The sequence below is a fragment of the Myodes glareolus genome, chromosome 10 (genome assembly GCF_982192425.1).
Source record: "Myodes glareolus chromosome 10, mMyoGla1.1, whole genome shotgun sequence".
Lineage (NCBI taxonomy): Eukaryota > Metazoa > Chordata > Mammalia > Rodentia > Cricetidae > Myodes > Myodes glareolus.
In genome coordinates, this window is record NC_142035.1 from 65470425 (window position 1) to 65487275 (window position 16851).

Consider the following 16851-nt stretch of genomic DNA (forward strand, 5'->3'; position numbering starts at 1 on the left):
TGAGCCACCAACACACTGCCAGGAAGTTGAAGAGAATGGCAGGTTAGGAACATAGTAGAATCAGTATGAAAAGCTCAGCCAATATATCCTAGGAAAATGCCCTTGAAGGGCAATCCAACTTAGATGACAGAAGCACTCTGCAGTGTCCTTTGGTGCTATTTAAATAGATGCGAGAAGATGCTTTAAGGGCCCTGCTGAAAAACAGAGAGCAGACAGACAGAGCATGCATCATTACCTCTGCACGCCTACTTGGCCCTCAGTGCCAGAAGGGAACAAAGACGAAGACAACCAGGGTCTAGGGTGAGTCCTGAGTGTTGTGTGCCTTCCTCCTCACCTAGCGCTAACCTAGACCAGTTAGTTACAGAAGACCAGAAATAACATCTCCCATATCTGGAGAGATGAAAGAAGTTCCTTTCCTTTCTTAGTTGTACCATTCTAACCCTTCAACGTGCCACTCCTCCCCTCCTCTCCCCTGCCCAGCCTAACTGTAAACAATTCTAATTGAGCAAAATATGAGCAGGGGGATCATTTCAATATAACATCCTCCGGGCCTCAGTGCAGCTTCGGTTTCTTTACGACAGTTTTCCGGCTGTCTCTTATACTGTGTACTGGAGAAAAGCTATCTCACAGACGCTCTCTTTCTCGTTCACGGAACTCCGACTTAACACACTGTGGATCAACTCGTATTTCAGGTTTTAGTTTGAAGATGCCACCTATCAGGTGACATTATGTTTTCCCCTTATGCACCCCTACATTATGTCATTTGACAAAGGAGCCTCAGCACAAAACTGGCTTGATATTGTTAGACGCAGCTATTTCTTGTCTTACTGTCGTATGCGTGTATTATATTCAGTCACTGGCCACACCTAAGGACTTTCTCCTCTGCAAGGCATTCTTCTAAGAACTTTGAGCACCTTAGTGATTTGTCTCCTAGGCACTTTTCTAGTTTTCTGTTTCCTCTGCTAATTTTGCATAATGCTGCAACTTGGATTCTTGCGCCACTGTCTCCAGGTCCTTAAGGAACGGTGCCATTTCCTGCCTGAATCTGCATGACTCCAACACCCTCTAGGAAATTCTATATCCAACTGGGAGAAACCCAGAGGGGCTGTTAAGTCTATGAGCATATACCCCCCTCTACTGGACAAAGCATGAAGGTACAGAAACATCTGGGAAAGGACCACAGAGCTCTCTAGACTAGAAAAGGGGCTCCTGGGCACTGCTCTGACTGCGCATGCGCAAGCAGAAGCCCTCCATTCCACCTTGACTCATGGGAGTTAGAGAAAAAGCACTCTGGCTCTGTGCCAAGTGTCATCACATGGAACTAACTACACAGCTCACCAGGTCTGTGCAGTTGAGCTCACAGGGGGTTTCGGTTCTAAGTTAAAACTCTCTAGTCCAGCCATCAGCAAACACTCGGCGTTGCCAGAGAGAGCAGTATGGTGCAGCTGCAGTCGAGAGCTGGGCGCTCATCTCAGTCACTGCCTGAGCAACTTCCATGAGCGTAGACCCGACAAAGCTACACTTCCGTTGCCTCTCCGTGAAATAAAGAATTGAGAACAGTCGGGAACAAGGCCTTGCCCTACAGACATAACACAGGCAGATGAGATTCTCTGCACGCGATGATGCCCCAAAGGACAAACAAAGACATTGTGGCTGTGGAGAGGAAGAGCGTCCACTGGAATGCTCTGTATCTGTGCCCCAGTCCTGGTTCTAACACCAATCAGCTATCGGCCCTAGAAGAGTTGGCTCTTGTCTCCAGAGCTCTGGCTTGAGAAGAAATGAGGCTGTGTCTGAATGCTCCAGATCCTACATATTAGTAGCTGATGGTAACTGCCAAAATTAACACTTTTTTTATAAGCTCCAGGAGGATGGTGATGCGTCTAGGAGACAATCGAGGGGTGTTAACTCTTCTACAGTATAATAAACACAACTGAATATACACTGGACTATTTCCTCGGAGTTCAGAAGAGCAGAATTCACTATACTAACTTCGCACAGCCAGCACACCACAAAGCCTTTACAAGCCATGGCAGAAATCCACTGTCCACCGTGAGTGGTAGTATACCCAACAATTAGACAACTGACTCTACTAATCTTAAATAGGAATGTATGAATTCACATAAAAGACAAGTCAAAATACGGTAAGCGTGTCCCCATGTTGAACGAGTTAGCTCAAGAGGTAGTTAAGCCGCGGTGCCGAGCTAATAATCCTACACACTCTCAGCCCATGTAACCCAGCTAAACTGCAGCCCTGGGGAGAAGAGCATGCTTGTCAGGCCAGCAGCTTCAAGGCAGGGTCTCCGCCTAGAGACATCACCACTCAGGTTACATCCATCCCCCAGATATGGTTCCACATTCATTCTGTAGTTGACAGGGACATGAAACAGCAGAGCACAGGGTGAGGTTTAGTACAAGGTGAGGTCAAGGGTCGGAGCACTGAAAGGCAGGAGCTGGGAAAACCATGATCCCAAGTAGGGGCTTAACTTGCAGGACACTGAGCTACCTCACCTTTTCTGGAGAATCTAAAAATGCATTAGAGTCCAAGGCTCTGAAATTAAAATTAGGGGTCACCTATATATATTCTGTTCCAGGGATCTTCCCTTCGAGTTATCTTTCAATGCTTTCCCTCTCCCCCTCCCACTGCCTAGATCTCTTTTATTAATTAATTACACAGTTAATAAATTTTAAAAGTTTGGTTCACCAAGAAATTTTGTTAAACATATTTAAGTCCAAGTGAAGTGCAGTTCTGTCTGACTTGCATACAAGACCACTAAACCCTAAGAAGTTAAAAATACTATTTCAGAACTGGTACCAGAAGTTCCTCTAGGCAAACAGTCTTTTCAAAAGACCAGAGTAACATCTTAAGAATCTTTGAACTCCTTAAGTCTTCCATTGTAGAGCTGTGTCTCTCAAAATAGAGAGATCGCTGGTGTTAACTGCTGGGGCCAACTGAAGACTTTATACCAGATCCTTTAGAGAACAGCACAGCCTGGGTAGGGAGGAGAGGCCCACTCTGCCTGCCTGCTCACTCCAGTGCTGCTTCCCACTGGCACTAGGCAGGAGAGAGCCCATCCTTCTTAGACTCGAGACAGGCAGTTTCCTTTGGAATCAGGGGTGTCATGGCAGGAACTGATGAGGCCGAGAAGCCAAGGGCTTTGCTGCTGAGGCTCCTCAGGAGCAAAAATTCTCCCAAAGAATGCAACCGGAGTCTTCTGCGATTATATAACATTTGTAAAACACAGTAAAGAGAACAGTGACAATATCAACCATTTTGCCAACACGAAACCAGCTAATCTTCAGGTAAAAAAGCTACAGATTTTCCTACATTAGTTTGGGGTCACAACCAATGGGCTGGTTTATCTATTTTGCTATTTATCTCTCTAGAATGAACATGAGCTCTGGGGAGGTTGGAATTAGCCTATTTTTTTTTTTATCTTTTGGGTTTATTTCCATTTATGCCTAGAGGGGCAATGACTCCATGATAGGTATATTTGATGAGTAACATAATGATTTTCGAATGTCTCATGATTACAAACACAAACAATTACAGGGACATGTACATGTACATGGCTTAATTTCACAGCACGTCATCCGTGGTTACAGACACGTCACAATGCAGTTAAGAGGACAGGTGACGACGGTAGGTGACAACAACAGAGACTTCACTTCCTTTGTACGCAATCTTCTCTGTCTTGGTCCGACACTCAGATGAAATGATCTCTGTCTCAAAAACAGGGTTGTTAGGAGTCTCTTAAAAAACGTGTGGTATTGAAGAGGTGTACAACTCACTCTAGAAAGAATATGGAAAATGCACATTCTCATGAACATATGCCATCTGCCCACACAGACAAGGACTGAAGCACATGTAGAAACAGGAACAGAAGGAAGGTTAGGGAAAGCTTCAGATCTTCCACCTCCCAGATTCTGTGGAGTGGCGCTTAAAATGTGGCTTGCTAGTTTTATAACCTATTTCAGGATGGAAATTTACAAGTGCTTTCGTGGGTGAACAATATTACAGCAGTTTCTTCTTGAAAACAGAGAAGCAAAGATCACCGTAAGGGATCCACAGAATTTGACTTTGAGATGTCACAAGGGTCCAGGCAAATTTGTACGAAGTCTAAAGCACTACTTCCTGCTCTAATTTGTATCACCATTTAAAACCTTTTTTTTTTCTACTGTTTTGAATGCAAGTCCCTTAAACCCTCCCTGGAATAAAGTAAGAGTACGACTTAAGCCTTAAAAACAACAAAGGCAGAAATATAGACATCCACCTCACAGAGATTTTTACAAAAATCTGTTGATAGTGCATGTGAATGTTCTATGTAAACAATAAAATGTGTAGCCACACATGCCTGCATTTGATGGTTCTTTTTTCCCTATTTTTCTTTCTTTTCATTTTTCTTTTCTTTTCTTTTTCAGTCTTCAGCCAAGATCTCCCCTGACAGGTGTTTTGTTTTGTTTTGTTTTGTTTTGTTTTGTAGCAGTGGGATCTCCATGTCTACCATCTCTTCCACCTACTCAACCAGAGTTTTAACAGGGTTTGGGAGTCCCCACTTCATCACAGGAAAGGTAGCTGTATGATTTAAGGAGAAAAAAGATACCTGCCTGATTTTAATGTGGTTCCCAAAGAATGTAATGTGACCGATGGATCGGTGAAGCCCACAATGAATGAGCTAAAACAACAAAGCTTTATGGTAACACCAGGGAAATTCCCAGCATCTACACTTTTTCCCAGGAATGGGTTGCAGGTTCTGATTTAAAAAAAAAAAATCTGTAATTCAGATTCTATTCAAGAAATTATTTTTCCCACCCAAATCAGATAACTTATTCATTTTCCCATTTCTGATTCTATGGGAAATGCTTGCATAATTTTTATTTCCCTTTTCATGTGAATGTGTGTCTTCCTTTGTTTTTCCTCTATCAGATATCAGGTCATCATGTAGAGCAGGCTGGCCTGGAATTCACAGAGATCCATCTGCCTCTGGGTCTCAAGTGCTGGGATTAAAGGCGTGTACCACAACTGGTTATCCATATTCTTTTCATGTTAAAGTCTCTCGGTTCAATTCATTTTGCTGATATGGCTAGTCTCAATGGCCAGCTTTCTCCAGGAACCCCTTGTCTCTGCCCTCTGAAGCTGCAATTATAGGTGTACAGTCATATCCACCTGGCGATTATGTAGGTTCTGGGGACCCAAACTCTAGTTCTTTTACCTGTGGCGAAATTGTTTTAACTGCTGAGCCATCCTGCCTACCAGCCCTCACAGTTCTTTATGTGATCGACCTTATAGAAAGAGGGAACCCCAGGTACCACAGTCTCTTAAGGAACTCTACACCATGTGGTTAGTGCAGGAAATTGACTCCAGGTTTTCACTTTACTCTCTGTCTCCCGTGAAAGGAGGCACAGTAATCAGATATAGGACCGCACCTGCAGTTGGTCAAGCTTGGGTTTGCCTCTGCACCCTGACAGCGATGTGGGACCCAGGCAATGTACTTTGAAGTGACTGACGTAACACCATCTTGTCCTGATCTTACCCTGACTCTATTTCATGCCTCCTCAGTCACCTTTTGGCTTCTAATCCCTGATCAATCAAACACATCTGGCAGCTCATTTGGGACTTACTACGACTGTGACCATGACCAAAAGTATAACCATAACAGTTGATGTGTTCTGCCAAAACAAAAGTTACCAGGTCCCCCTGACCCACACCTGACAATGACATCAGTTTGGTTTTGGTGGGTTTTGCTTTTATAAATGCTGTACCCCTGAGCTTCAATACCAAGGAGGATGCTCTTGGTTGTTGTTTAATAAGAGACTCCAATTTGTCCTTATGTGCATGGTGGTTGGCACTTTCTCACCTGGACTAGAACAGCTTCACTTCTCTGACTTCGTTTTGCCTTTCATTCTCTACAAAATGAAGACAGCAATAACTCTTGAGTGGATTGTGGTTTGAATTACCTATAGCATTTGTGAAGTGTCTATTTATACCAGGTATCCATGAAGTCTGCTGTTGCTACTGCTGCAGTCGGAGAGCCAATGTCCAATGGCGCAGATGTGAAGGTCCAGGCAGGGTCAGAGTCAGTGTTGAGAAATGGAAGAAATTAAGGAATAGGAGAAGAGAAATGGATGAGTGTCAGTGCAGAGAAAGGTCTGCAGGAAAGGCTGTCCATGGGAACATTATCACGGATGTCTCCACTTACACGTATTAGATTCCTATCCACAGACATGGATCGATATGCACCAGCAACTCTTGGTCACTGTACTCTGCAGCTGTCGCTTCGTGTCCTCTCCAGCTTCCTCTTTCACTACTTCCCTTTGCCAATACAACATGACAGGGCAGGTTCCTTACAGTGGCATCATTTTCTTCTCTGCCACCGCCTCCCAAGCACAGCTTGGTTGTCTCCCAGTACCTTTGTCCAGCATCACCCAGCCCTCATGTCAACTGAACTTCAACGTGGACACACTGAGTCTTAAATTCGCCTAGCAGTTCTGCTTTCTCCTGTTTTGCTAGATGTTGTAGTTACTTTCGTAATGTTGTGATAAAACACTATGACTGAGGCAACTTAGAAAAGAAAACACTAATTTGGGGCGTACAGTTTCAGAGGGTTAGAGTCCATAGCCATCGTGGTGGGGAACATAGAAGTAGGCAGGCAGGCATGGAAGTGGAGCGGCAGCTGAGAGCTCGCGCATTGAGACAGGACTGCAAGGCAGATGGAGTTAAGGGGATGTTGAAGCCCATGCCCACTGACACACCTCCTCCAACAAAGACACACCTCCTAGTCCTTCCCAGTGTCACCAGCTGGGAACCAAACATTCAGATACATGAGCTAATAGGGGACAATCTCATTTAAACCACCACATTTCACTCCCTTGTGGTCATTTCATCGTACAAAATGCATTTAGTACAACTTCGAAAGTCCCCATAGTCTTTCAGAGTCTCAACACAGTTTAAAATTCCAAATTTTGAAGACTCTTCTCATTCTCAAATATATTCTCCGGATTAAATTAAGTCCTTAAGTCCTTAGCATTATCTGATGCTAATATATAGGCTATACTCAAATTATGTGATTGTCTCAAAACTGTATTTTTACAAATGGGTTATTTCAGCCATTTTTCAGACAAAATTTATATATGTCATGTGGTTCCTATGAACCTTAAATTCCTTTTGTATGCAAGAGCAACGTGTATTTTTTCTTCCCTAAGCCGTCTCTTGTTTAACTAGTTGAGTAAAAGAAGTAGGGGCCCATCTTCTGGACTGGAACAGTTCAGCAGTTTTGATCTAAATGCTCTCCTAAAAGTTTGCTCCGCTGAGTGGCGCTGCTAGGAGAAAATAAAAAGAGCCTCTGGAAGGAATCAGGATGCCTTTAGGTCCCTGGGCAATCCTCGAAGGAGACGGTGAGTTTCTTGTCGTCTTCTTGCTCTCCTGTTTCCTGACTGTGAAATAACAGCTTTGCTAAGTTACATGTTCCCCGCCACTGGCCAACTGGCACCACTAAAATCAATAAAACAAGTCCTTCTGTACATTAAGCCATGGATTCCCAGAGAATGAGCTCCGCAGCTCAGCTCCTCTCCATGAGTTCTCAGGAAGCCTGTCTCTGGGTGCAGCAGGCTGATGCTGGAGGTGAACCCAGCGCCTTTCTCTTTGGCTTCTTGTTCTTTATTTCCTGATCATTTCTGTCACCCATTTCAGGAAGCTGTCTCGACTCTTACAGTGCCTAGCATGCACAATATGGACAATGTTTCTCTTGGCAAGAATCTTGTCTGCACCTTGTTTGTTTTCTAAGGTGTGCCAAGTGACACTGTGGATGATTCCTGTTTGCTATGGTGACATGTATGGGCATTGTAAAAAACTAGTACCCTTCTCTTGATGTCTATATTACACCCTCTTTGTAGACTCACTTATATGTGGCCTGAAGAACAACCTCAGGCTCTTGTTTTAACAGCACAGAGGACATATGAGGGGTGCCTCTCCTCTTTCCCTTTGTCATTTTTACAAATAACTGGAAGATACCTGCTCTGTTTAGAAGGAGGTTTGTTTATATTCTTTGTTTTTTTAAAGACTATTCCATGGCTTGGGCTGTGCATGGCTAAAATCAAGGTTTAAGTCTTTTCACAAAGAAATATTTGGTATATATATATAATCTTAAACAATTAAAAACCATCCCACATCCTTTATAATAATTCCCTTTTCTCATGGCTCACTAAGCCACATACCTGACACCCAATCAGTTCTTTATGACATCGAGTCAGTTTATACACTCAACCCCAAATGATAAAAGGATCAAGTCTGTCCAGAACCGAGGCGGCTCTCTGTGGTGAAAGCTAGTCCTCGCTACCCAGGTCCCAGTAGACCTGACCTCCATCTGACAGCAGTAAGCATAACTCCTGGGGGGCAGGGCAGCACCCTCCCTGTTCCTGACAGCTGAGGTAAAGGAAAACAAGATGTCTTGGAAGGAAATGGGATGAAAGTGACCAGTGACCAGAATGAGCTAACCAGGAGACTTCTTGAGGATACATTGAGGCCCTTAAGTTTCAGCTGGTAGAATAAATGCAAGAAAATGATTTATTTGACTAGCTGACCTTCTCAATAATAAAAATAAAATATACAATTGAGCTTTTGGTTTTATGCAAAGAGATAAAATGCAGAAGCCAAACTTCTACCTAAATCGGACTGCACAAAAGTTTTCCTACAGGGTATCTACTTTCTGAACACCCTCTGGTGGGCAAGGCACAGACCCCCAGAGTAAAGTGTGATCCTATGAAATTAGACTTGCAAAGACAAGATGCTGTAACCAATGGTAACTCCTCATGCCTCTCAATCACTCTGTCTTTGGATCCTTGTTGTTTTTACGGAGAGAAGAGTGGGGCTCTGGCAGACAACCAATTAACAGTAAATGGATTTCTCCTAACCCTTTCCCCAGGGATTTGGAGAAAGGACGTGCTAGCTAGCAGTGTAGGAGGAATAAAACTGGGAGTGCTGGAGTATAATTTTGACAACATTAAGAAATAACTTCTGACTGTAATATGCAAGTCTGAGTAATTCCAGCACATTAATCAAAACCTTAATTTTAGATAAGGATTTTCTTCTGCAGGAATAAAAACCTTCAATGATGTAAAGTCAATACTTGCTGAATAGTACTTAAAAACAGTACTAGCAGATAAAAATTATTTTGTTATCAGCACATTTTAATATGTATTAAGTTGGTACTAGCTGAATGCCTGAAGTATTCTCAGTAAAGCAGCATTCTGTTAATGGGTAATGCTTATTTGTGTCTACTAATTCTAGGTAAGAAACTCTTGTTTAGAACAACTAGATGAGGCTTCTCAGTCTACTATAACAAAGCTCTTGGCAAGAACTATTCTTTAACTTATGAACTTATAATGACCACAAAAATTATTTGACAATAAGCAACTATACACAGTTCATTGGAGATTTACCCAGGCAGATGATTTGCAACAAAATACACGTGGGCGAATGATACTCTGGAATTTGACAAAAATGAAAATCTTTATATTTTCTTTATGAATGCCATTGTTTGGTGTCTACATGGACATTCTGAGCTTTGGTCAAGTCTGACCTAGGATCTACGTCTTCAATCATTATTCAGATATTGTGGCCAGGTCTCACTCCAACTTTCATGGTTTAGTAACCCCTTCATATCTGAAGTACGAAGAGAGACTGAAAACAACCAGATTCTACATGCGAAATCTGCAGCACCAGAACCTTGTCACCGCAGCTTAGAAGGGAGTCTGCTTCGTCTCAGAGGCTGTATGAAATGTTCACTATCTGTCAGCTACAGGCTGGGAGTGCAGACAAGAAAAAAGGAAGCATAGCTCTAGACTAGAGAGACGCAATTTACTGATTCCAGCCGCTTTGAATTCACACGCTGGTCTTTTTGAGCACTTTCAGCCAACCCCAGGAACCCATTTGCTATGCATTCCCTTAGATAAAAGTGGCGGGGAAGAAAAGCAGAGAAATTATTGCAGAAATCAGAAACCTAACTCTTATCTTTGCCGACACATCCAACTCATGGTGGCCTTGAATATCCAATCAAAATCTACGTTCTTTGAAAACACATCCTCAGGGTTAACAGCTAGCTAATGCTTCCAGAAAGGCGACAGGAATAGTATACTGTGGCAGCAGCAGAAGCAGGAATGTTGCCAGGAGTTATTCCTATTGGCACACCCCGGTGGTATGATTGACTAACACTGCAACGTCCAGTGCATAGACTCTTCCTAAGAACGCTGTGATGTACATTTTGTTATTCCCAGCAGAGAGAAAACTGAAGAGGCTTTCTATGAAGCACAGCAGCAGAATTCCAGTTTGTTCCATTCCAGGACGCCTCCTTCCCTCACCATCTGACCAAGCACAGGAGAACCATACAGTTGAAGCAACTACAACTTTTTAAATTTAAATAGAGAATGGTCCGCCAAGCGAATGAAAGATAGAAACACACGTAGAAGGCAGTTAGTGAAGGAGATTCGTAGGGACCTTCCAGAAAGACCATGAAGTATCTTTATCAAATATTACTTTCCCAAAAGTAAAAAATGATCCATAATTAAAGTCAGAAAAAAACATTTATTTCTTAAACTCACCCTCTAGGGATCAGCTCACTGTGGAATATGAGCGGAGTCTGAGTCTGTCATTAAAATTAGAGAATTCAGGGGCTTAGAACCAGATAAGACTCAAAGTCACCATCCTCAGAGATTCATTGGCAAAAAGAAGTCCAGGAATATTGCACTAGTATTTCAATGACTATGTATTATATTTAGAATTTAAGTGTACGTGATGATTTAAGTACTAAACTAAAAACATTTTTTTTTCAAAATCTTGTCTCTTAATCCATATTGAGTAAAAGTTGGAATGGCATCCTGTGGAAGTTGCTTATCCCATTGGGCATAGGTGCTAGTAGCGATTAATTCATGATAATAATATTAAGGACATCAATAAGTTGCTTTTAGAACTAGAGAGATAGTTCAGGACTTAAGAGCATTGGCTGCTCTTCCAGAGGGCCTGGGTTTGATTTTCAGCACACACATGACAGCTCCCAGCACTTTCTTCTGGCCTCCGGGGCACGAGGCACACACATGCTGCAAAACATACTTTTCATTAAAATATTTTTAAAGAAATTACTTATAGAGAAAATTTAAGATCCAAAGTAAATACTTAGATATCTATTGTAGTACAAACTCGAAGTAACTGAAGAATCATATACACTTCAAGTTACCTATAAGCCGGTGGTAGGAGCATCCTATAAAGAAAGGGGAACACCCAGCATATCCTGCCACTCAGTATCACATGTGGGTAGAGCCTTGTTTTTCATTCTCTTCAACATGAAGGAACAAACCAAGGGATTCCCTCAACAATATATTATAATCACTAGAAAGTACAGTTACCACCAACAAAATCATCTATGGAGCGTGAATACCTGTCATTGGCCTTAGAAAAAGAAATTAGAAATTGCTGAAATTCCTTGAGGGTATGTGCTTCCAAGGGTTTATTCCTGAGGGTGACTTTTTATTTTTTAAAACACATGTCAACATACTTTATGTCTCAGGCAAAATATACTCATCTCATATTTTAGGATTAAAAATAAGCCTGATGCTACCACCCGGTAGTAATATATTCAAAAGAGATGCACTGCATGAAAAAGACCCATTTGGTCTGAAATCCCTATTCTGTCAGTGGGTAAAAAGAAACAAGCTATCTGTTAATCCACTTTAATGAATCTGGGTGTGGGAACCACATTTAAATGCAAGATACACTGTACATGGTAATCAGTTAGGAGCCCTTCACAAATAGAACTAATCTTGTAGTGACATGTGGAGGTATATCAGAAAATTAAACAAAGTGATCCTGACAGGGCATCTGTGTTTTCAGCCCTCATTTTCAAGACTGTGATGTTGTAGAAAAGCCACTTGGAACTGGGGAGTCCTCTCTTTGAATCCAACACCCAGGTGGCTGAGACAGCTTAGTTGGTAAAGTGTCTGTCACACTCACACAAAAGACCAGGTTTGACGGTTCATGCCTGTAATGCTAGCAAAAGTGAGAGGAATAAACAGGTGGATTCTTGGGGTTTGCTACCCAATCAGTAAACTCCATGTTTAGTGGGTGAGCCTACCTCAGAAAGCAAAGTAGAGAACAATAGAAGACATGAATGTTGACCTCTGGCATCTACATGCCCATGCACACATACACACACACACACGCACACACACACATGTGATCTCCCCAGTGATGCCTGCTAGATCCACCCTTTGGGGGCCAGCTGCTCTATCCAGTCACATTCCTCTTCTTGAGGCACTAACAGCTTCTGCCATGGCATCTCAGTCATGTGTGTGTGTGTGTGTGTGCGTGTGTGTGTGTGATAAAACATTCAGACCAGAAGCAGCTTGGGAGATGAAAGGGTTTATTTAGCTCACACCTCCAGGTCACAGACCATCAATGAAGAAAGTCAGGGCAGACATTCAAACAGGAACTTGAAATAGAAATTAAGAAGGAATGATGCTTGCTGGATTGCTCATGATCTCAGATAGCCTGGGATTTCAAGACAGAAGTTTAGTGGTATAATAGTGAGCCTGCTGCCTTCCAAGCTGGGGTGTCTTCCTCAACCCAGCTCACATGAACAACTGTGCGGATTATGGCTTTCTTAGCCAATAGAGGAGGAAGTGATCAAAGGGCAAGTGAGTTTTCAGAAGGTAGACCTCATCCTCTGAAAGAAAAAAACAGTCCAAAGGACAAAAAGACACGAGTTTTCTACAAATATACAGGGAATCGGATTGAGCATCTTGTGTAGTGACGAGACTGGCCCAGTTTCCCGACAAAGGCTGTTTGTGAGTCCAGTCATACATCATCACATGATTTTTCAAGACGTGTTCTTAAAGACATCAGGAAGATGGCGGCAACACAAGGGCAGGACTGTTGCTTGAGAAAGAAAAGCTTCAGATGTGTGGTGGCGATTATGATGTTTTAATACTTGTAGTAGATGGACTCCAATAGCTCAAACATATTTGCTAATAACGCACAACTGAGTATAAACACTATATACTAGCATGCTAATGTACTTGAATCCATTTTGGAATAGTAGCATCTTGGATTGTATGGCAGCAGCTGGCACTTGGCAGGCATCCGTAATCACCTGAAGACATCTGCACTGAGGCCAGAATGTATACTCTTAGGACCATCTAAAAAAATTATGACCACAGCAGCAAACGACAGACAGGAAAATGTTCGCAAGACTCCTCCCCTTCCCATATAAAAACAATGCACAAGAATCAGCAGTGAGATAATAAAAAAAAATAAAAAACATATTTATATTCACAGTGTACAAGTTCCTAAATCTGATGAGACTATAACAGTTACTCAAACTATTTATATACGGCAAAGTGGTAATCCAGTTATTTGCTGAGCATAGCTCTTTATCGTGTCCCTAATAAAATATTTTGGTGAAAAAGATTTTCAATTCATTTAATGTAGCTGCATATTAGTATAGCATGCTATTATCTTGGTTTCTATTCCAGTGATTAAGTACAAACTGCCCAATCCCAAACCCCATACTTCTGACTCAGTAGGTCTATGGGATGCAGCCTTACAAATAACATTTTAAGCACTTTCTGCTTGTGGTCAATAATGCTGCTGCCCAGAGACCACGCTGTAATAAGCACCGCTCTCAGCCATGCTGACTCTCCCATGAGTTAGCATCTCCTATGGTCACATCTCCTTTGGCATTGGTGACTCACTGTGCATAATACATGAACACCTTCATTCAGCAACTGCTAACCTAGCACTTATGTGACATAGCCCATCAGACATGTCCAACGTTTTGGCATGAGGATACGACACTGCCATTGCAAAGTGAACACCTAAGAACCACTAAGTAAGTTACAACAACAAGTCACAAGAATAAAATTCTTTGTTTTGTGTTGTGCTACATGCATAGCTATCTTGCGGAGAGTGTGGCTCTACAGGTTGGACAGGTCTGCAAGCTGTGTAGTGATACAACGTAAACCAGAGACACCGAGGTGAGTAGTGGCAGAGTCTCTGCCTCCACAGAGTTCAAAGTTCAGGTAGATAAACAAATAATTGTGGTGGTGTCTGATAAACATTATGTATACATTTCCACGAGAATACAAGATGATGCTTATCTACAATGAGAGAATAAGAAATTTTATAATGTAGAAGACATCAGGAATTTCAAAGAATGTGTTATACCGAAATAACTTGATAGAAAAGTTTTAAACACAGGGGCTTCTCTCTTCCTTCTTCCGACTTTCCAACACATGCAAAGTTTGAGGCTTTACGTGACTAAGGCTAAGAACAGGAAAAGAATATGTGAACGAAACCTTTAATACTCTGTGATCTAACTAGTTTTGGAGAATTATGTGTTAGACACTAAGCCAAGTTCTTCAATACATACGGAGGTGTGTGCGTGCGCGCTCATGCGTGTGTGAGCATGTGTGTGTGTGTGTGTGTGTGTGTGTGTGTGTGTATCATTCTGATTTACAGAATAAGAAGTAAAATAGTGCTGGGCAGTGGTGGTGCACGCCTTTAATCCCAGCACTCGGGAGGCAGAGGCAGGTGGATCTCTGTGAGTTCGAGACCAGCCTGGTCTACAAGAGCTAGTTCTAGGACAGCCTCTAAAGCTACAGAGAAACCCTGTCTCGAAAAACCAAAAAGAAAAAAAAGAGATACCAATCTTCTAGCTGTAGGTAGGGCCAGAATTTGACCCAAGACGTTTGTATGTTTGGGTAACTGTGACACCAATATGTTATGATCAGTATGTCCCAGAAATGGGGGCAACCTATTGTAGTTGCTTCAGGGAAAGTTGTGGGGACCAAGTTTTGACAGAAGAGGCAGAAGAAAAGACCAGAGAGGAAACAATAAGTCATAGACTCTGGAGGCTCACTGTGTTAGGGATGACTTGAAGAAGTCAAGACTCCTGTGTACATGCCTAAAATAACTCCCTCTTCTTCAGCGAGGGCAGAAGCGATGAACACAGTGGCCCACCACATCCTTTGCGATTGAGTTGTGTGCTGTAGGAAAACTGAAGAAATTCTTCAGAATAAAGGTCCTTGGAGCTCTCGCACTTCTCCATTTCTTAACACCTTCAAGCTTTCAGGCCATCGTCGAGGTCCATCCATCCCTTTCCTGCCTTCTCTTTAGCTTCCACTCTTGGAATTCTATAGAAATCTTGCTTTGCGAGCTGATAGCACAGACTTTACAGGAAGATCAGAGGGACATCTTAGAGTGAGTTCTGCTGGTAGCTTTTAGAAGCCAGTCCCATGACCTCAGCTTCTGGCTGTACGGCAGTCAGTTTCCTATCACAGTGCTCTCGCACAGCAGGTGAGCTCCAATGGTGGGCATTAGGCACGCACTCATCAGTAGAGCTTTGCAGACATCCTTGAATCACAGCCGAAAACACCAACAGGCACCTGCCCAGTCTTCTAGTTCATGGACACGGGCCATAAAGCACAGCTCGAGCAAGGCAAAGTGCAAAGGTGCCAGCCTTTGATCATGCATAATACAACACGGTTAATCTGTGACCAGTGGAGCACAGGAAATGCTGAATGCCTCTGGCCTCTATGCTGCTTGGTTACCTGACTAGCTCTGGCTTTGACAATAACCTTAAGTTTCATTATAAAATTTAAGATCGGTTCTGATAAAGTTGTCACACAAAAAGGCTTCGCTGTGAGTGTCCTTTTCATTTAATCACATTCTCACCTTCTGTGGACTCTAGGCTCCTTAAAACTTTTCAGGGGTAAGTTGTTATAAGATTGGTTACACTGTAGCAGTGTCTAATATGATGGCAATCACATAATATAGCATGAAGCAATTTCATTCTGTTTAACAGAGGGCAAATGGGACAACACTGTACCCATGGTCAGTTTGCAGGTAAGATTTATACCATCCATCTGTCAATTCCTTCACTATTTAATGAAGCACTTATTGAGTACAAAGAATGTTTCAGATATTCAAATTGATTATACATATATGTAATACCAGTGCTGACTCTGAGGAGAATAGGAACATTAGCTTTAATTCCACTGTGTTCCAACAGCAGTCTAGTGAGTTCTTGGTGGTAACGGGACACCAAGGACAGGGCAGAGGTAAACCAACCCTACTCCCCTCGTGGGAATCAGCTAAAGGAATTTCCAACCCTATGTCTGAATGCTCTAAAGGGCAATGTGCCATCCCTCCTAGGCACTGTCTACACAAATTACAGTCACTCAATCACATTTTCAAATTTCCTCCACTCTTGTGTCATCACAGAAGCTATGACAGGCCATCGCATTCGTGGTGACGTCAGTCAACTTTCTGGCCATCACATTCGTGGTGATGTCAGTCAACTTCCTGGTCACTGGAAGTTGGACGGTTGCTGTTGGTAAAACTCAACAAGCATATTTGAAACCATCAGCACAAGTTGGCCCGCTATTACGGAAACACAAATCATGAACCTAAAGAGCTTCTAACAACTGGGCTTCTGACAAGCAATGAGGACTTTTGCTATAAGATGCATGTTACTATGAAGTGACACAGTCAAGTGAAGGCCGAAACCTGTCACCCTGGCAAAATAACACAGAAATCAGGAGGAACTGGATAGATTATAGTTATAGAAATTGAGAATGCTTTCAAGAGAGAAAATATGGTCTGTATATAATTAGTAGGAAGAAAAGGAGTTTTGTTTCTCTTGTTTTCTGCTATCTCCCAACTTAATTTATGATTTTATATTGCATGACATTAGTAATAAAATATTCAATTTTAGTTTCTTTGTGACTTAATTAAAATTTTACACCATAATTATTTTAAAAGAATACTGTGAACCATTTTAAACTAGGCTTTATGAAAATACATCA

The 16851-nt window shown here is 42.2% G+C and overlaps 1 protein-coding gene and 1 long non-coding RNA gene across 3 annotated transcripts in view; both read right to left on the reverse strand.

Annotated features, from left to right (window-relative positions):
• Window positions 1-16851, reverse strand: part of Fmn1 (formin 1) — a 366255-nt gene that overhangs the window by 304674 nt on the left and 44730 nt on the right. The gene's annotated exons all lie outside the window — the stretch shown is intronic.
• On the reverse strand, window positions 12391-15487 carry LOC146892614 (uncharacterized). Its single transcript, XR_015004109.2, has 3 exons — window positions 14949-15487; window positions 14043-14142; window positions 12391-13151 (listed from the first exon to the last, which is right to left on the reverse strand). It is a non-coding gene; the product is annotated as an uncharacterized LOC146892614 (long non-coding RNA).